Source organism: Schistocerca nitens, chromosome 5, assembly GCF_023898315.1.
Source record: "Schistocerca nitens isolate TAMUIC-IGC-003100 chromosome 5, iqSchNite1.1, whole genome shotgun sequence".
NCBI lineage: Eukaryota > Metazoa > Arthropoda > Insecta > Orthoptera > Acrididae > Schistocerca > Schistocerca nitens.
The window spans coordinates 340,264,845-340,287,179 of record NC_064618.1 but is presented as its reverse complement, the minus strand read 5'-3'; the positions used below and the strand labels follow the sequence as shown (position 1 = coordinate 340,287,179).

Genomic DNA, 22,335 nt, shown 5'->3' with positions numbered 1-22,335 from the left:
CACCACCACCACCAGTACCATCACCATCACATTAAATATGTGTTATTTTAGATGTACACATTTTGAGTCAGTTACCACAAATTTGAAATTTGCACAGCAAAAATTTATATGATATTGCATGGCTAAAACACCATTCACAATAATGTGAAGCACATTTTTTGATATTAGGTTTGGATTATTTTAAAATTTAAAGCAATGCAGTAAAACTGGTCTCCAGCAAAGTTGGCATCAAAGCCATTGTGTAACATTTGATTTAAACTTACAGCTTGGCTCACTGTGAATTTGCTGGATCGATAGATAGCAGTCATTACACATGTAATAATCAACCACAAAAAAACCTGTTTGATGTAATTACACACTTAAACATGCCCACTAAGTCTTAATCTGTTTGCCATGTCTATATTGCATAGGTGCTTCACATCTGTCGCAAAACACTCTGGGGCACAACAATATTTGATTGGTGACTAAACAATTTGTTGATTACTCATTCCAGAGAATGGAAAATGCACAGTCCTCATGCTTACATCTGTGCCATGTATTTACTTGCATTGTTGTCTTATTTTCAAAAATAATTTTTGCTCGACAACATGCTTCAGTTGGAAGAGACTTATAGTGGTGACAACAGTAAAATGTAAAACTAAGAAAAATCAGTAATTCTGTTCGTCATTAGTTACATCATTTGTTGACACATCTATGAGCGTATAACCAATGTAATTTATTCTGGTGATGAGATGATCTTTACTTAGTAAGAAAGTGAAAACTTTAGATGTATTATTATGTATGTGCAAAGAAATTACTTTTGTACTATAATGCAATATTTATATCCCTTGAATTTCAAACTTAATTTACTGTTGCTCCATGAATGTTTATTGGATGTCTTAATACCAAGGAAAGTCATTTCACATAGATAACTGATTCCTGTACTTCAGACTGAATCTTTTACCTACAACAGTTTCAACACTGTTACAAAATTTCCTGTCAGAATTAGACTGTGGTGCATTGGTTGTTGAAACCACATACATGTTTTTCATGGGTAATGCTTTTATCAGCAGTGTTGTTGAGTCATGTCTAATGACTCCAATTAAAGCTTCTGCTATTGTTACTTCTTCCTTTCCAACTCAACACAATCTGTTTTGTGTTTGGAAAGATGCAGAAATATACTGATAGACTGAAGCTTTAAGCTGAGCCATGAGATTTGACTTGATGTCACTGTTAGTAGCAGCATTGCTCACAAGAGGTGGGAGTATAATTACAGGGCTCAGTTCAGAGCACATCTGTAATCTGTCAGGAAGTGTCATACATGAAAAATTTTCTTGCAACTCTGGAGGTTATAGAATGAATTACTTTCTTTTTCCAAACCAAATTCCTAATAAATATTAATGAAAGAATTTTCTTTATTTTGTATAAGAAATGAAGGAACAGTTTCTAATTTTCTTCCTTTCCCTCATAGTGCAAAACAACTAAGAGTATTGGACAAAGCTTATGGCTAAATTAACATATTGCCATCTATTAAATAATAGTTTAATATTACAAACATCAGATATCCTCAACCCAGAATTTTAAAGTTGTGAAGAGTAAATCAAATAACTGGTCGAAGTTCAGATGTCAGAAACTAAGATTCTTGTTTTTTTTTTTTTTGTTAATTAAACATTAGCCAGAAGATTTTTAATTTTTTGGGTAAAGGATAAGTTAAATTGCCACATATTGTTTTCCACCTTGTAACATGAAGGCTTTAAATTATATATATTTTCTGTGTCATTAGATTGCATAGCATTTCACAACACTATTTTGCTCATATCTTATTGGGCTACTGGTATGTGAATCATTTACTGTTTATCATTCAGAAACATTAAAAAAGTGCTGCAATTACACTCCTGGAAATTGAAATAAGAACACCGTGAATTCATTGTCCCAGGAAGGGGAAACTTTATTGACACATTCCTGGGGTCAGATACATCACATGATCACACTGACAGAACCACAAGCACATAGACACAGGCAACAGAGCATGCACAATGTCGGCACTAGTACAGTGTATATCCACCTTTCACAGCAATGCAGGCTGCTATTCTCCCATGGAGATGATCGTAGAGATGCTGGATGTAGTCCTGTGGAACGGCTTGCCATGCCATTTCCACCTGGCGCCTCAGTTGGACCAGCGTTCGTGCTGGACATGCAGACCGCGTGAGACGACGCTTCATCCAGTCCCAAACATGCTCAATGGGGGACAGATCCGGAGATCTTGCTGGCCAGGGTAGTTGACTTACACCTTCTAGAGCACGTTGGGTGGCACGGGATACATGCGGACGTGCATTGTCCTGTTGGAACAGCAAGTTCCCTTGCCGGTCTAGGAATGGTAGAACGATGGGTTCGATGACGGTTTGGATGTACCGTGCACTATTCAGTGTCCCCTCGACGATCACCAGTGGTGTACGGCCAGTGTAGGGGATCGCTCCCCACACCATGATGCCGGGTGTTGGCCCTGTGTGCCTCGGTCGTATGCAGTCCTGATTGTGGCGCTCACCTGCACGGCACCAAACACGCATACGACCATCATTGGCACCAAGGCAGAAGCGACTCTCATCGCTGAAGACGACACGTCTCCATTCGTCCCTCCATTCACGCCTGTCGCGACACCACTGGAGGCGGGCTGCACAATGTTGGGGCGTGAGCGGAAGACGGCCTAACGGTGTGCGGGACCGTAGCCCAGCTTCATGGAGACGGTTGCGAATGATCCTCGCCGATACCCCAGGAGCAACAGTGTCCCTAATTTGCTGGGAAGTGGCGGTGCGGTCCCCTACAGCACTGCGTAGGATCCTACGGTCTTGGCATGCATCCGTGCGTTGCTGCGGTCTGGTCCCAGGTCGACGGGCACGTGCACCTTCCGCCGACCACTGGCGACAACATCGATGTACTGTGGAGACCTCACGCCCCACGTGTTGAGCAATTGGGCGGTACGTCCACCCGGCCTCCCGCATGCCCACTATACGCCCTCGCTCAAAGTCCGTCAACTGCACATACGGTTCACGTCCACGCTGTCGCGGCATGCTACCAGTGTTAAAGACTGCGATGGAGCTCCGTATGCCACGGCAAACTGGCTGACACTGACGGCGGCGGTGCACAAATGCTGCGCAGCTAGCACCATTCGATGGCCAACACCGCGGTTCCTGGTGTGTCCGCTGTGCCGTGCGTGTGATCATTGCTTGTACAGCCCTCTCGCAGTGTCCGGAGCAAGTATGGTGGGTCTGACACACCGGTGTCAATGTGTTCTTTTTTCCATTTCCAGGAGTGTAGTTATAATTTTATAATTGTAGTCAGAAAATTGTTAAATATACTCACATAGACAAAATCTCATAAAAGTACTATGGAAACTATATTTTCCCAACAGATTAGGAAATTAGAAGGGAACAAAAAAAGAAAACTGATGTGTGAGTTATAATAGAAAGGTAGATGAAGCCAGGAATATGGGGTGTATGAGGTGCTACCTAAAATATCTTGAGAATTTCATTGTACTAGTCAACCCTGAAGCAGCACATCTGCCACTAGATGTTGCAAGGTACATATCTTAGCTATTGTGGCACAAAGTTGCATTATCTTTGGTGCGTGCAATTGTGAGTTGTAGTGGTGCATGTCAGGATGTGCCTCAGTGCTTCTGCAAATTGTGAAATGGCTAACATGAAGGAGCAATGGGTTTGAATCAGATTCTGTTTCAAGTTGAAGAAACTGTAGCTGAAACCCACCACATGCTGAGAGGGGCATTTGGTGGTAGCGCACTGAGTCAAGCAAGAACATTTGAGTGTTTCAAGAGCTTCAAGGAAGGCCTAGAATCTGTGGAAGGTGACAGACATTCCAGTCAACCATCAACATGTACAATGCCAGAAATGATCATGAAACTGCATGACTTGATTAACGAAGATCAAAGGCAGACAATTCACAACGTTTGCAACAGACTTGAGCTGTTATACTGTGTATGTCAGTGAGTTCTAACCAATGTGCTGAACATGAGATTAATTACAGTGAAGTTGGTCCCTTGCCTGCTCAGCATTGACCAACAAAACCTCAGGATTCAGACATGTACTGAGCTGCAACAAAGAGTTTGAGAGTGACCAAAATTATTATCCAGAGTCATAACAGATGATGATCTTGGGTCTATGGCTATGATCCCAAAACAAAGCAGCAATTATCACAATTGAAAATGCTGTTCTCTCCAAGGCTGTCAAAAGTTTGACAAGTTTGTAGCAATGTGAAGTCAACACTGATCATTTTTATTTTATTTTTGGGAAACAGTGCATAAGGAGTTTGTTCCATATGGTCAGACTGTCAATGGTTAGTTTTACTGCAAGGTTTTGAGGTGACTGAGGGATAATATTCAGTGTGAATGGCCAAAGTTGTAGAAAAGAAAGACTGGTTCATCCACCATGACAATGCACCAGTGCAGACATCACTCATTGTGATGGAATTCGAGACCAAAAACTACATGGCAGCAGCACCCCTCCCTCCCTACCTACCAGGCCTAGCTCCATGTGACTTCTGCCTGTTCGTGAAGATGAAAATTGTGTTGAAATGGCAATGTTTTGGCTTTACTGAAGACGTTCAAGTGAAATCACAAAGGGTCCTGAACACTGTTCACCATGCAGTCTTTAAGTACTTCCAAAAATGGTCTAAGGTGACTACTTTCAAGGTGACAGAAGACCTTAAGAAGTAAGTATATTTTTATGATTTTTACAATTCTTGGATATTTTGGGTAGCACCTCACATACAGGAATCCAGGGATACAGAAGTGTAGCTAATAAAGCACTCACTAATATGCTTTGTAGCCATCAGTGAGTTCTCTGGCCAGCACTCTTGTTTCAGCACAGGTGTTTGTTTCATCTACGAGCACTCCAGGGGGGTAAACAGTGAGAACTTCTTTGCTATTAGAGACACACTGTGCCTATCATAAATTTGTCACATTTTATAAGTTACAAGTTATTGCTGTTTTTTAACATGTTATATGTTAATAAATGTTTGTTGATCAGATTATACGAGTGCCGATAATTTGTGGGCTATCGTGGCTGGTGTACCCAAACACACGCGTAAGTAGTTTGGATGGATATTACCGTAGCTGTTCTGACATTGGTGACCCTGACGAGATAAGCCTATAGACACTAGAAACAGAAGTACAAAGTGTTATGACTAACCAAACGACTTTCAAACTACTGAAATGCAGGACACCGCAGATGGTAAAGGTCCAACATTGTCACGACTTGTCCTTTGTTTTCTGTCATTCTGGCCTCAAAATTGAGGGCTTCAGTTTGTGCACTTGGAAGCTAGTTTTCATGATGCAGGACTAATCACAGATACTATGAAGTTTATGCTAATGGTCAGTCAGCTCACTCACCACTGTGTGGTCAAAGACAGTGTCTGCATCACATTGTTTCACTGAGTGTCTGCATCACAGCGGGTGAGCATGCATCTGTAGTGTTAATGAAAGAAGACATCGGAGACAGGAAGCCATCACAATAACTCAGTCTCCTATATAGTAAAGTCTACATTGGAACTGTACCGAAAACATTATGTCTTACAGTCTGAAGTTGCCTCCTCCAGCTCAGGTTAAGGCCATTGTAGCATCTTGTATTGAAATGCCCTTGGATACTATCAAAGATCTGTCTGAGAGGCTTCAGGAAGCAATAATGCTGCCATCAATCAGTAGTGCAGCAGTGCTGTGCAACAGTGCCTCGTCATTGGCAGTGACACTAGTGGATTACGATTGCCTGTTAGGCAAAGCGGACACTCTGGCTTGCTAAATGAATAAACTGCTGGCTCAATGCAGTTATAGTAAGGTTAGAGATCATTACTGTAGAAGATCCTGCAGTTGTTCAAGAACTAAATCACTGGCAGTACAGATCAGTCACCTACAACACATTGGTGGCACCAGATATTTGGGGATAAGTTGTGCAAACATACATCACTTAGCACTACCTAAATGGTAGGGGCAGTTAGACACAGGCACATCCAATTGCAGGACAGTCTCTCAGCATCACTATATTAGTGACTGGAAGACCAGACAGAAGTTTTTGCCACTCTCCGCTAATGTCATCCCTTTTTCCTCCGAAAATTTTCCTCAAAATTTTGTTTTCAAATACTTGAAATGGCTTTTCATTTTGTACAGTGAGAGACCAAGTCTCACACCCATACTGCATAACTGGTAGAATAATAGTTTTGTATATTCTAATATTTAAATTCCTAGACAGTATCCGTGATGAAAGTAATCTATTCAGTGAGAAGTAGCACGCATTTCCCGCCCGTAATCTCTTCTTCAGTTCGGATTCAGTCTCAAGTGATGTCCACACCTAGATACTTAAATGTGTTCAATTTTTCAAAATGCATGTGTCCAACTCTTAACATTTCCTGATTTACTGCTGTTGGCATTCTAGTAGTAACCAGGTATTTAGTTTTGTATTCACTTATCCTTAGACCTACATGTTCTCTAGCCTTGATTAATGCATTCGCATTTGCTGTTACAGATTCTTTCCTATCGCTAATGATGTTTAGATGATCTGCATACCCTAATATCTTAATATTTCCATTTAACTCCACACCCTCTGAATTATCTGCTGCCATTCGTACAATATATTCTAGGACTAAATTAAGAAGCAGCGGAGACAGGGCATCTCCCTGCTTAAGTCCGTTCTTTATTACAAATTCTTCTGACTCCAATTTCCCCACGTGTACTCTACCTTTTGTGTTTTTCAAACTCACTTCTATAAGTCTAACATACTTCTTTGGTATTCCAAGTTCCAAAAGAATTCTGTACAATTTTGATTGCAGTACTGAATCATATGCTTTTGTTAAATCTATGAAAAGATTATGAACTAGTTTATTGTATTCCCATTTCTTTTCCAAAATTTGACGCAGGGTGAATATTTGGTCTATAGTTGATCTGTTCCTCCAAAAGCCATCTTGGTAATCCCCCATAATTTCATCTGCATATGGTGTAAGCCTGCTTAGCAGAATATTCGAGAAAATTTTGGAACATACAGGTAATAGGGATATCCCTCTATAATTACTGCAATCCATTTTGTCGCCCTTCTTAAAACTTGGGATCAGAATCGACTCCTGCCACTCTTCGGGTTTCATCTCTGAGTTCCATACTTTAGTTATCACTTTGTGAACTACTTCCACCAATTTCTGTCCCCCATTTTTAACTAATTCTGCAGTTATGCAATCTGATCCTAGTGCTTTACGGTTTTTCAATTTGTTGAATGCATCTCTTACTTCCTTTAATGTTGGCTCAGGTATCTGGGGTTCTGCTGTATGTATTTCGTGTTGTTGTTGTTGTGGTCTTCAGTCCTGAAACTGGTTTGATGCAGCTCTCCATGCTACTCTATCCTGTGCAAGCTTCTTCGTCTCCCAGTACCTACTGCAACCTACATCCATCTGAATCTGCTTAGTGTATTCATATCTTGGTCTACCTCTACGATTTTTACCCTCCACGCTGCCCTTCAGTGCTAAATTTGTGATCCCTTGATGCCTCAAAACATGTCCTACCAACCGATCCCTTCTTCTAGTCAAGTTGTGCCACAAACTTCTCTTCTCCCCAAACCTATTCAATACCTCCTCATTAGTTACGTGATCTACCCACCTTATCTTCAGCATTCTTCTGTAGCACCACATTTCGAAAGCTTCTATTCTCTTCTTGTCCAAACTATTTATCGTCCATGTTTCACTTCCATACATGGCTACACTCCATACAAATACTTTCAGAAACGACTTCCTGACACTTAAATCTATACTCGATGTTAACAAATTTCTCTTCTTCAGAAACGATTTCCTTGCCATTGCCAGTCTACATTTTATATCCTCTCTACTTCGACCATCATCAGTTATTTTACTCCCTAAATAGCAAAACTCCTTTGCTACTTTAAGTGTCTCATTTCCTAATCTAATCCCCTCAGCATCACCCGATTTAATTTGACTAAATTCCATTATCCTCGTTTTGCTTTTGTTGATGTTCATCTTATATCCTCCTTTCAAGACACTGTCCATTCCTTTCAACTGCTCTTCCAAGTCCTTTGCTGTCTCTGACAGAATTACAATGTCATCGACGAACTTCAAAGTTTTTACTTCTTCTCCATGAATTTTAATACCTACTCCGAATTTTTCTTTTGTTTCCTCTACTGCTTGCTCAATATACAGATTGAATAACATCGGGGAGAGGCTACAACCCTGTCTCACTCCTTTCCCAACCACTGCTTCCCATTCATGCCCCTCGACTCTTATAATTGCCATCTGGTTTCTGTACAAATTGTAAATAGCGTTTCGCTCCCTGTATTTTACCCCTGCCACCTTCAGAATTTGAAAGAGAGTATTCCAGTTAACGTTGTCAAAAGCTTTCTCTAAGTCTACAAATGCTAGAAACATAGGTTTGCCTTTTCTTAATCTTTCTTCTAAGATAAGTCGTAAGGTTAGTATTGCCTCACATGTTCCAACATTTCTACGGAATCCAAACTGATCTTCCCCGAGGTCCGCTTCTACCAGTTTTTCCATTCGTCTGTAAAGAATTCGCATTAGTATTTTGCAGCTGTGACTTATTAAACTGATAGTTCGGTAATTTTCACATCTGTCAACACCTGCTTTCTTTGGGATTGGAATTATTATATTCTTCTTGAAGTCTGTGGGTATTTCGCCTGTCTCATACATCTTGCTCACCAGATGCTAGAGTTTTGTCATGACTGGCTCTCCCAAGGCCATCAGTAGTTCTAATGGAATGTTGTCTACTCCCGGGGCCTTGTTTCGACTCAGGTCTTTCAGTGGTTTGTCAAACTCTTCACGCAGTATCTTATCTCCCATTTCATCTTCATCTACATCCTCTTCCATTTCCATAATATTGTCCTCAAGTACATCGCCCTTGTATAAACCCTCTATATACTCCTTCCACCTTTCTGCCTTCCCTTCTTTGCTTAGAACTGGGTTGCATGTATTTCATATGCCTGTTCTTTACCTGCTTCTTGGTGTACATTTAATAGATACTCAAAATACGCCCTTCATTTACTTAATATAGCACTGGGCTCTGTCAGTATTCCCCCGACATCCCCTCGAAGTGCATTTGTCCTAGCTTTGAACCCCTTCCTGTACCCATTTATGTCTAGGTAAAGTTTTCGTAATGTTTTTTGTTTTACTGTTTGTTTCCAATATTTTTAATTTGATTGTTCAAATAATCCCTCTTCTTTGCCTGTAGCCTACGACCAACTTCCCTTCTCATGTTCAAGAACTCCTCTCGTTTTCTGTCACCCATTCCATCCCAATCTAATTGTGCTTTTCTCCTTTCCTCTACCAGTTTCTTGCATTCCTCATCAAACCACAGTTTCCTTCTGTTCTTCTTACTTGTACCTATTGTGACCTTCGCTGCCTCTTTGATATTATTCCTCACAGTGATCCACTGTTTATTTACATCCTCGCCTTGATCTTCTTGTGTCCTGAGAGCATCAAACCTATTTGAAATTTCTATCATGTACCTTCTTCTAAAGTTTTTATCATTTAGCTTGTCAGTGTTGAACCTAACAAGTTCTGCATTGTGACACCTTGATGTTGCTGTAGATAGCCGTTGGTGAACTTTGGCAACTACAAGAAAATGATCAGAATCGCAGTCTGCTCCCCTGAAAGTCCTAATATTTTGTATACTAGTGTGCCATCTCCAATCTACAAGAACATGATCAATTTGGTTTTGGGTGTGTCCATCTGGAGAGACCCAAGTTGCTTTATGAATGTCCTTCCTTTTGAAATATGTGCTCTCAACAATCATGTCTTTTGAAACAGCAAAATTAACCACCCTTGTGCCATTATCGTTCGAAACGTTATGCAAACTTTCTTTCCCAATTGTAGGCCGGAATACTTCCTCCTTCCCTATCTTCGCATTAAAATCACCTATGATTAATTTTGTATCATACGAGGAGAACTCATCCCATAGTTGATCTAGTTCTTCATAAAAGCCGTCTTTAACAACCTCTTCAGTGTCCTCAGTTGGTGCATGTACATTAATTACTACTAGTCTATTCCATCTGCTGGACAACACTATAACTGATAGTCGGTCACTAATGAACCTTATATCTCTGATTGCGTGAAGCACTTTTCTCTGTACTGCGAAACCTGTTCCTAAACTGTGAGCTTCCGCACCTCCATAGAAAAATGTATAGTTACCCCTCTTTATGCTACACTCCCCCTGCTACCGAGTTTCTTGAATAGCTGGAATGTCTATATCGTATCTATCTAATTCGTCTAATAATGTCTGGAATGTTCCTGACGTGTTCAAACTTTTAACGTTCCATTTTCCCAACCTGAAAGTTCCTTTCGGCCTGAATCTCTTCGAAGTTGGTTCTGCCCAGAGATCCGAATGGGAACCTTGTTTACCTCTGGAATATTTTACTTCAAAGGGACCCATACCCATTAATTTTGCTGATACTTGATGAATAGATTTGATAGTAAGAGAAGAAGAAACAGGGATGGTTTATCATGCCATCGCCTGTTCCCCACCAGCTGTCCGCGACTGCTTATTTTTTGTATTCACAGCTACCCTTCATATCTGAAGGCCGTATCCCCTATCCGCAACCTGGGGACATGCTGTGCTGTAATGGTAGGGACCCATGAGACAGATCAGCAACACTTGATGAAGATTTTCAAACACTTATAACAGCACGGTATGGTTGAACACAGCTAAGTATTTTTCATGGTAAACCTCAGTTACCTTTTTGGGCCATTTACTTTCGCCTGTGCGGTCCCTGCTGCTACCAGAGAAAGGAAGCTATCATGAAGACTCCACGGCCATAAACCATCATGGAAGTATGCCACTGCTAAAGGATGCTGAATTTTTGCCAGCAACATCTATCACCATCATCGAAATTGCAAGAACTACTAACAACAGCACTTACTGGATCCAAGACTAAGGGGAATTCACCTATCCACTGGACAGATGAGATAAGCCTTGCTTTTAGTGCAGTGAAGCAAAGCTTAGCAAATGCTGCACTCTTGGCATATCCTGCATTGAATGTACCACTTACGTTAAAAGTTGATGCCAGCAGGACAGCTATTGACGCAGTGTTGCAGCAGCAAGTCAGTGGTGCTTGGTAACCACTTACCTTCTTCTCACATAAGCTCTCTGCTTCTCAGTTGAAATAGAGTGTTTGTGATAGTCATCTTTTGTCTGAGTATGGAGGCCAGAGAACTTATAGTATTTATCAATCAAAAGCCATTTATCTACCCCTTCAGACAGAACAATAACAAATGGTCACCACAGTAATACAGTTTCCTGGAATTTATTGCTCATTTCAGCACTAATATTCACCATATTTATGGTGTAAAAGCATGGTCACTGACTGTCTATTGTGAGTTAACAGTGTGACCAATTTCATTGATTTTGTTCAGCTCATGTAGGCACAGGAATCTAACAAGGAACGCCAGAAGCTACTGCACAGTGTATAGTCCAACCTTCAATTATAACATGTTGACATTCCATGTTCTGATGTCAGACTATATAGTGACATCTCCAATAGATGTTCTCACCTGTTTCTGCCACCCACTTTCTGCAGATGTGCTTTTGACAGCCCCCACAGCAAATGCCACCCTGGTGTCAGAGCGTCGAGTCACCTGGCACCAAAATGTTTTGTCTGGTCTCGTGTGCAGAAGAATTGTCATGAGTGGGCTCATACATGCCTTCAGTGTCAGCACAGTAAAGTAGCCCATCATGTGCATGTGCCCACTGGAGAATTACCACACACAGTAATACACATTGATGTTGTGGGTCCAGTCCCTCCTTCTAATGGTCAGTGTTATCTGATGACTTGCCCTTGATCATTTATCCATTGGCGCAAAAGCTATATGCCAGCTGACAATCTACCAGCCTTCACCCTCATTTCAAATTGGGTTTCTCACATTGGTTGTCCACTGCACATTACTGAGGAACATGGCCAACGATTTGAGTCTGAGTTACTTATTAAGTAACTCAGCAAATTCTCTGGTACTCTCCATCACAGGACAACCATTTACCACCTGACGAATTCTCTGGTACTCTCCATCACAGGACAACCATTTACCACCTGGCGAGCAGTTGTGTGGTTGAATGATGGCACCATTCTTTAAAGCTTGCATTAATGTATCCCACCACAAGCAGGACAACTGCATTCCCATACAGTCTTGGACTTTGCATTACTTACAAAATGGACTTATTCTCATCAACAGTGAAGCTTGTATGTGGCAAAACATTTTGAGTGCCTGGTGAATCCATCGATCTGAGATCTGTGCAGTTAACGGATCATGACCCCATTTGATTTAATTTGTCATGTAAGGAACCACATTGCATACATTCACCCACATTAAACCTCGTGACATGGCATGGCACCTACCTTCATGCATCATGAGCTGCAAACATGCATGCATGTTATGTTATATACAGACGGTGTCAGATCATCTCTACAGGCTGTGTACATGAGCTCACATCGGGTGATCAAAAGTGGAGAGCAAACACTGGATATTGTACTAAATCATAAAACTACTATTATCTCAATTGACAGGGTAAAACTAGTATATGTATATCCAGAAATGCCACATATGCTTGTGCCTCAAAACCAGCTCAGCATCAAGTACAAGTACTACCATCCAAAACAGATGCAGAAACTGGCAGCAGTATGAGCTTCAGGCATTGAGTTCATTTTAGAGCAAGATATTTGAATGATGCTCCACTTCCCTCTTCAAGGCTGGTGTAGTGAATAAAACAGTCACCCACTTTGTTTCATAGCCATTAGCAAGCTCACTGACCAACTGCCAAACTGTCAGAGGTGCTCTTGTTTCAACGTTGGCAGTTGTTTTGTTTATAGATTCTCCATGGGAACAGACAGTGAGAACTTCTTTGCTACTAGTGACACATCATGCCAAGTGTAAATATGCCACAATTAAAAATTGCAAGGTCTTGAGTACCTTCAACATGTATCTCTTAATAGATGTATGTCTTAATAGATGTTTGTTGTTCAGATCTATAATAATTTGTGTGCTATTATGGCTGATGTACTTGAGCACATACATAAGTAGTTTGATGATGGATATTGTCATAAATGCTCCGACAGAACAAAACATTACACAGTTTGTCTGGTACCGAGTGCCACGGATTTCGAATCCATGTCAGACACAATGGAACTCAATGATCACTAGAGGTCTCTGGAGCAGTCTCACTGTAAGTGGTGGCTGCATACCCTCCTGGCCCCAAGTCTAACTTGTTTGTTTGCGGGCCACTACCATTCGGTCCTGCCGCATTTTCTTTAGTGGCAACCCAATGACCATTCCTGTCATGGTTACAACAGCTTGTGACTGAGAAATTTATTTTTGATTTAATCTGCTTCTCATTAAGTCCAGCTCTACTGATGACTTTTAAATATCTAAGAAGCACATTGCTAATTTTATATCTAATGTGCAATGTTCAAGAATTTTATTGTTAGTTGATGTAATGTGTTACTGAAACACAGCCACTTGTCATGCAACATATGTCACGGTTGCTAATTTGTAGAGCAGTGAGTATAATTAAGCTATGAGTAATGTCAAATCCTGTTCATGCAGTGCTTCCACATTGAATAAAAATACCAGGTATGATGTGAGCCAAACATAGCTTCATAAATGAAGCCTACATGTCCAAGCAAATGTTCAGACCACCCATTCACAACTTCAGAAAGTCCCCCAGAAAATCCAAATAGCTATTTTACTACCTACTTCCAGTCAAAAACATATGATTTACTCCAAAGAAAATGTGTATATGAAAGTAGTTTGGAAGATATACAGAAAACTAGTTGTGGTCATTCTGACATCATATTATAAACACCTAACATAAGCAATATCTAGCATGTTATCACATTAGATCCTAACTATATTCCTAGAAATGAAATCTGCTGTTGCTCAATCCTTTCATTTGTCATCTTGTGCATAAAAATATTATTGTGTTATTTATATGAAAAATAAATGACATGTAATTATTCATCTACAGCTGACTGAAGTGTGTTGCATAGACACAGGTAACAAAAAAATATTATTTACACTAGCTTTCAAGCTCTTGCTCTTTCTCTATTGGAAGAGTACACATTCACACACACAACCCCACAGACAACCAAACACAGTACTAACTGTTGATTGTCAATAGCAGTTGCTTAGGCAAATGGATGTGGAAAGGAAGTAGGCAAGGATTTACTAGGTGAGGAGGGGGTAGTGTGAGGCAGGTCTTCTGACAGATGACTCAACAGCTACACAAGAAAAAAGAAGTTCAGAGGGTTGAGCATGTAAGAGATATAGGGGGTGGGAGACCAGTGGGGGGGGGGGGGGGGAGGAGGGTGGAGGAGAGAAAGGTGGAGATGAAGATGGTGGCACAGAGGGGGGGGGGGGGGAGAGAAAGGGAGAGTGAAAAAAGGGGGAAGGGGGATGGAAAAAGGGGAGAGAGAAGCAGGGTACAGATGTGGGCATTTAGCACCTCCCTTCTACCTCTGTCTTCCCTCTGAACTCCTTTAATCTTATTATGCAGCCGTTGTCTAATCTGAAAAAAGACCTGCCTCACTATTCCATTATTCTTGCCTTGTGCATCCTTTCCGGTCCACTGTCCATCTCCCTCTGCCCAGGCAACTGATATCACTAATCAGGTTAGTCTTGCTGTGTGTGTGTGTGTGTGTGTGTGTGTGTGTGTGTGTGTGTGTGTGTGTGTGTGTGTGCGCGCGTGTGTGTGTGTGTTGTTCTACTAGAGGAAGAGCGAAAGCTAATGTAAACCCTGTTTTCCATTCCATGTTTCTGAGTGACATGCATCAGTCATTTATAGGTGAGATGTCGCCTATTCCTTATAAATATTACTAGTAAATTTGTAAAACCATCATGTCTGCCTGCTTATCTTTGAAAACACTAATCTCCAAAACTACTAGATGAATTTTCGTGAGGCCTTTACAGGTAGCTTGATCATAGTTGGGGCACTTTAGTTTATCAAAATCAGGTCCTGGAAAAAAGACATGATTTACAGTTTCACTGATACTTTCTTGTCTGTGTGTCTGAAAATGCTAATCTCCAAAACTACTAGACAGATTTTGTGGGCTTTCTCTGGTAATTTCAACATAGCTAAGGGCACCATATAGGCTATATTTCATCAATATCAAATCACAGAAGAAAAGAAAAATTATACATAATATAAAAATTTATGTATGCATATTTGTACATTCCACATCTCATCCAGAACCAGTCGATGAATTTCAACCAGACTTAGTACCTATATCACTTACTCTCTGGAATGAATCACTGGAGGGGCTGAGAACCCCTGTCTATCCAAGGGATAAAGGTGGGAATGAAAAAGAAGTGTAGGCCATGACACGCAAATATTCAGATTTTATTAATCCAGTGTTTGAGAATGAGAGCACTTAGGGACTTGCAACAATCTTTACACATAATGTCAAATCCTTACAAAACATTTTTTCACTGACACCTTCCATGTAATGATGGAGAGGAGGTTTGTACTTACTACATTTTCTCTGTGTTGTGGCACAACTTGACTAGAAGAAGGGATCAGTTGGTAGGACACATTCTGAGGCATGAAGGGATCACCAATTTAGTGTTGGAGGGATGCGTGGAGGGTAAAAATCGAAGAGGAAGATCAAGAGATGAATACACTAAGCAGATTCAGAAGGATGTAGGTGCAGGAGTTACTGGGAGATGATGAAGCTTGCACAGGATAGAGTAGCATGGAGAGCTGCATCAAACCAGTCTCTGGACCGAAGACAACAACAACATTTTCCCTGTTCGTTTTTCTATCAGGCATGAAATTTTAATTTATTGCTTCCTTACTAATAACTGTATTCATGTCACATTTTGCACACAGTGTTCACACATACCACTGTATGTACTTGCAAAATTATATCATTGTACAACATACAGATCAGGATATATGACGTCATAAACACTGAGATATGTGGAAAACTGCCACATCATGCATAGATACTTACTGATTTGAAGAGTATTATGGGAATTAAGGACAAATATTTACTCTTCGAAAAATCTATTTACTCTTTGACTTTTGAACCATATTTGTGAAAATGCTTTTCTTTGTTGATTTATGCTATGTGATGCAATTGAAAGTAATGAATAAAATGCATATACAATCTTCAACATGTTTATTCCGTGCTTACACACTATTTGTTGCAAAATTTATAGCTGCTATGTGCACCCAGTCTTTGAGAACGAGAAAACTTAGTGACTTGCAGGAAACTTTAGACATAATTTCAAATCCTTAGTGTAGTAACACTGTTCACGTTTACGTCGCACTTCACTTAGCGTAGACTGGGACTGTGTCCTAGGCATGCCCGATGTTGACTGATTGGGCACGGCCCGTGCTGCTGGAGTTGTTGTTGTTGTTCTTGTTGTTACGCCGGCAGAGGTCGCGTCCGAATTCTTGCGTGCCCTCTGGTGGACGGGACTCTACTTGCGGCAACTACCGCCCGTGACGCGCCGTGCCAATGTGCGCCTCCCGCGATCTTTCTGGTGGCTACTACACTCCTCCTCCTTCAGGGGGTGAAGCCACTGTGATCCACTGCGTCGGAAGGTGGAGCGTCGGGCAGGAGCGATGACCTCCACATCCATTGGATGGCCGGAGTCGAGGGGATCTGCCAACCCTCGAGCTGGAACCTTCGAATACGGCTGGAAGTGACCCACACGAAGAGGCCCCCGTCGTCCCACAACCGGAGCTCGGGACAGAATGGGTGACAAGCTGTCGAACTCCGGATCCCATTCCACCTCGGGAGGGGCAAGACCCAGTGGTGGGGATGAAGGGGAAGGGACAACCACAGGTGAACTAGCCCCCTGAGAAACCGAACCTGCTAGGGGGGCCGGCTCTCGCTGGGGCATCTCGAATGATGGCGATGCCGGTGCTGGAGCTACTGGAGGCTGCCAAGGCTGAGAACCATTGCAGTGCGGCAGAGTCACAGCGGGGAGAGGAGGTAACGTCCCCTGTGAAACCAATACAGGTGCCGGCAATGGGGAAGCCGGTGTCCGAGAGGTCGGAGGGTGGGTGCCCGAACGTGGACGTAGCTGATTTTGGTGACGACGTACCACCCGATCCCCCGCCTGCAAGGTATAGAGCCGGCGGCCATTTCGGCGCAGGACCACCGCCGGTATCCAACGTGGATTGCGACCAAACCCACGGGCCCAGACCGACATACCCAGTGGAAAGCCAGGTACTTCGTTTTGTGAAGACTGGCGAGGACCAGGCAGGAGGAGGTGCAGCAGAGTCCTAGGTTGACGCCCATGGAGGAGCTCTGCAGGGCTGCGGTCGCCCATTGGTGTGGTCCGGTATGCCGTCAAGAAAAACGTCAAGGCTTCCTCTGCAGGAAATTCGTGCACATACTTTTTCATCTGCGTCTTAAATGTGCGAACCATGCGCTCGGCTTCCCCATTCGATTGTGGATGGAAGGGGGGAGAGCAAACGTGCCGAATACCAAAGCGCCTACAAAAATCCTGGAAGGTCTGCGAAATAAACTGCGGTCCATTGTCTGAGACCAGGGTGATTGGCAGACCTTCCACAGAAAAGATTTTTGCTAGTGCCTGGATTGCAACTTCTGAAGTGGTTGAGGAGCAGCGAACCACATATGGGAATCGGGAATAAGCATCAATGACAATGAGCCAAAAGCCATTGAGAAACGGGCCCGCAAAATCGATGTGAACACGTTCCCATGCTTGTGTTGCCGGCGGCCATGAAGAGAACGCTGCCCTGGGAGATGCTTGTTGGCTCGCACACTGGGAAAAGGCGGCCACCAAGTGCTCAATTTCTCTGTCAATACCGGGCCAGTACACATGTCTGCGAGCCAAGGTTTTAGTACGGGAAACACCCCAGTGCCCCGCATGTAATAACGTGAGGACCTCCCTTCGTAAACCTGCAGGAACAACCACGCGAGGAGCTGTATCATCGGTAGCCAGAAGGAGAACTCCTTCCAAGACCGAGAGGCGGTCTCGTAGAAGAAAATAATTACGAAGAGGGTCCGAGGCCCGGCCTGAAGGGCGGGAGGACCACCCCTGCTGAATGAGGCGAACTACTTGCCAGAGAACCGGGTCAGCCGCTGTTTCCCTGGCGACTCGAGAACTAGTGATCGGGAAGCCATCAACTGCTTGGTGGGATGCCACATCCAAATGAAAACACATAATCTCCTCTCGATCGAACGTAGGATCCGGGCCCACCGGAAGACGGGAAAGAGCGTCGGCGTTGGCATGCTGTCCTGTAGGGCGAAAATGAATGTCATAATGGTACTTAGAGAGGAACAAGGCCCAGCGCTGTAGTCTGTGGGCCGCCCTATCCGGAATCTGAGAGGTGGGGCCAAATAACGATATTAACGGCTTATGGTCAGTGATTAACTGAAACTTCGTGCCGTACAAGAAAGGGTGAAACTTGGTAACAGCGTAGACAATGGCCAAAGCCTCTTTTTCCACCTGGGAGTAATGGGCCTGCGCGGGACTAAGCGTTTTAGACGCAAACGCCAGTGGTTGCTTGGAACCGTCTGCGTTGCGATGGGCCAGGACCGCCCCCACCCCATACTGCGAAGCATCTGTAGCCAGGACCAACGGCTTACGGGGATCAAAAGTAGCCAAACAAGGGGCTGAAGTGAGGAGGCCCTTCAACGAGGTGAACGCTCGCTCGCATGCAGGCGACCAATCAAAAGGAACACCCTTGTGCAGAAGGCAGTACAGGGGGTGGGCTATAGTGGAAGCCCTCGGAATGAACCGGTGGGAATAGGCTACCTTGCCTAAAAAGGCTTGTAACTCTTTCAGCGAAGTGGGCCAAGGAAGGTTGACGATACCTTGGACCAAACTTCCTAGTGGCTGTATGCCATGCCGAGATATGGTGTTGCCCACATACTCAATGGACGGTTGGAAGAAGGTTGACTTACGCAGGTTGCAACGCAAGCCCACAGACCTGAATTTGAGAAAGAGGGTGCGAAGGTTGTGCAAGTGTTCCTTCATGCTGCGGCCTGTGACAATTATGTCATCCAGGTAATTAATACAATGAGGGATTGTCGACGTGACATGCTCAAGATAACGCTGGAATATCGCCGGGGCACTGGATATTCCAAAAGCCAACCGCTGGTATTGGTAAAGGCCAAACGGGGTGTTGACGACCGCCAGCCGTTTGGAGTCCTCATCAAGAGGTATCTGATGATAAGCCTCCGACAGATCGATTTTCGAAAAATATTGGCCATCCGCCATGGCGGAGAACAATTCATCAGCACGAGGCAAAGGATAGGTGTCCACCACCAATTGGGAATTAATGGTGGCCTTGAAATCGCCACAAATACGTAAGTTTCCTGAGGGCTTCTTGACAATAACGAGGGGTGAAGCCCACTCACTGGAAGAAACGGGAAGAACAACCCCTAGGGCTGTCAGCCGGTCTAGCTCTTCCTTTACCTGAGGGCGGAGAGCCAAGGGGATCTGTCTCGCGCGTAGGAAACGCGGGCGAGCCGACGCCTTCAACGTTAAGTGAGCTTCAAAATCGGAAACACGCCCCAGGCCCTCCTCAAAAATATCTGGAAAGTCTGAGATCAAAGATTCCAATGAGTGATAGGGAACGTCTTCGGAGACCAACTGTATGGTGTCAGCAATAGAAAAACCGAAAGCCTGAAAGGCATCCAGGCCAAAAAGGTTAGCGGAGCTCGCATCACTGACAACAATAAAAGTAATAGGCCGAGTGACTGATTTGTAAGTCACGTCGGCAGTGAATTCACCCAGTAGGGGAATGAACTGTTTACCATAACCACATAGATGCCGGTAAACTGGCGCCAATGGGGGCAATCCAAGGTCGGAATAAGTTTGTGCATTCAACAACGAAACTGCCGCCCCCGTATCTACTTGCAGTTGTAACCGGCGCGACCGAACCGACACCTCAATAAAGAGTTTGTGGGCCGATGCGTCGGGAGCCTGGCCCGATGAAACTTCCTGAATGTCAACGTCCATGTCCTCTGTACTTGCTTCCTTTGATGCCTTTGAGGCTGAGCGGCAAACTTTAGCAATGTGACCTTTTTTATTACATTTGCGACAAACGGCCCAACGCTGGGGGCACTCTGACCGATCGTGATGTATATAGCACGACGCACAGGACGGCAACAGGGGCCGGCGGCCGGAATTCTGCTTACGCGCCGTGCGGGAGCAGCCGGAACGGCCGGATTGTACCGCTCGCACGTCGTCCACCCCGGACACAGTGGACGCGGCCGCGCCACCCTGAACCTCCGCGACGTCGCACCACACTTCCAGCTGTTGACCTGCCGCGTGAGAGACTTCATACGATTGAGCAATGGACAGAACTTCCTCGAGGGAAGGGTCTTCTAACTGCAGGGCCCGTTGCCGGACCTCCCTATCAGGGGCCGAACGAACAATGACGTCGTGTACCATAACGTGGGCATACGACTCTCGCGACTGCTCCGTGACAAAATGACACTTGCGACTAAGACCGTGCAGGGTAGCGGCCCACGCCCGGTAAGACTGATGGGGCTGTTTCTTGCAGTGATAGAACTCGACCCTAGCCGCCACAACATGCGTGCGGCGGCGAATATAGGAAGACAGCAACGAACACAATGCGTCAAAAGTCAAGGACGAGGGTTCCTGCAACGGCGCCAGCTGCCGCAAAACTTGATACAGCGAGGGAGATATCCAAGACAAGAAGAGAGCACGACATACCTCCGCCTCGGCAACATGAAACGCCTGGAAATGCTGCCGAAGGCGATGTTCATATGCGTCCCAATCCTCCGCCGTCTCGTCATACGGGGGAAAGGGAGGAGGGAACTGCGCCGGAGCAGACGGCGTGGAGAGCAACGCCGGAAGCACTTGTTTCATGGTGGCCATGAGTTCCGTCTGCTGCGCAACCAAAACTCGCACCAAATCCTCCATGCCGGGGAGAAACTGCGAAACCGGAACAACGACGCAACACGTGAAAGAACGACCCTACTCGTCGCCAATTGTGTAGTAACACTGTTCACGTTTACGTCGCACTTCACTTAGCGTAGACCGGGACTGTGTCCTAGGCATGCCCGATGTTGACTGACTGGGCACGGCCCGTGCTGCTGGAGTTGTTGTTGTTGTTCTTGTTGTTACGCCGGCAGAGGTCGCGTCTGAATTCTTGCGTGCCCTCTGGTGGACGGGACTCTACTTGCGGCAACTACCGCCCGTGACGCGCCGTGCCAATGTGCGCCTCCCGCGATCTTTCTAGTGGCTACTACACTTAGAAAACTTTTTCTCAGTGGTGACTCCCACAAAATGATGAAAGGAAAGAAGTTCAGTGCTTACCAGATATCCGCTCTTCATGTTGCAGGTATGATGTCATGACATATCTATTATTGCTTCTTTGTTACTGTCTCTATTTGCAACTCATTAGCAGGCTCTCTCTCTTCCTCTCCATCCTTCCCTAATTTGTTTGGTCCTTATTATACAATCTTCCTTGATTAACACACAAATGTCTTCTGATAACTAATAACATAAGAACACAGTTTTGCTCTTCATCATTGCACATCCACTGATGAATTCTGAGCCATAAGATCCTCCTATGCCCCTTTTGATAACTCCATTCTGTTTGGACAACCAATTCTTGGCCACCAACTTTCAGGTGTGCTCCATGTTCCTTCTTGAGGGGAGGGGGGGGGGGGGGGGAAGAAAAAAAAAAGAAAAAAAAAAGAAAAAAAGAAAAAAAAAAAAAAAAAAAAAAGGAACCCTGCGTCAGCAAGACAGTACTGCGTGGCACTTTAGGTCCTGACACTTTAACTGGCACTTTAGGTCCTGGCACATTAACCGTGATCATATATTGATTTGGGTGTTTTCTTGTTCACCCCTTTCAGTATTACCTGTTACTCCAAGTAATTTCTAATTGTGTATCATGCATTAGTTATGAAGAAAGCTTTAGTTACCTTTTTGAGCAATTGTGCTTTAGTAATGTCTTTCATTTCCATGGGCAGTTTATTACACAATTTTATTCCATAGAAAATACTGTTTTGAGATTTTTGCTTGTGTTTCCTTGGTAAATGTAACTATATTGGCACTTGTTCTATGATTGTGTATAGAACTATTTGTGGAATACCTAGCAGTGTTATCCCTGATATGTGCCACAGATCGATTAATGTACTCAGCTAGTATAGTAAGGGTGCCCAGTTTTTCTCTTCATAATGAGCCTGACTACTACTACAACAAGTTATTACTCATAAAGCCCATTTCTGAAATTTGTCCATGTTTTGTGCCTTTTATTTTCAGAAAAGAATCCAATTGGTAAAAATTGAGTGTATGTAGGAATCATATATCACCACAAGACATTGTCTGATACAAACTGTT

The 22,335-nt window shown here is 43.7% G+C and overlaps 1 protein-coding gene across 1 annotated transcript in view; it reads left to right on the top strand.

Moving 5' to 3' along the window:
* LOC126259958 (voltage-dependent calcium channel subunit alpha-2/delta-3) overlaps positions 1-22,335 on the top strand; it is a 941,077-nt gene that overhangs the window by 774,054 nt on the left and 144,688 nt on the right. The window lies entirely within an intron of this gene.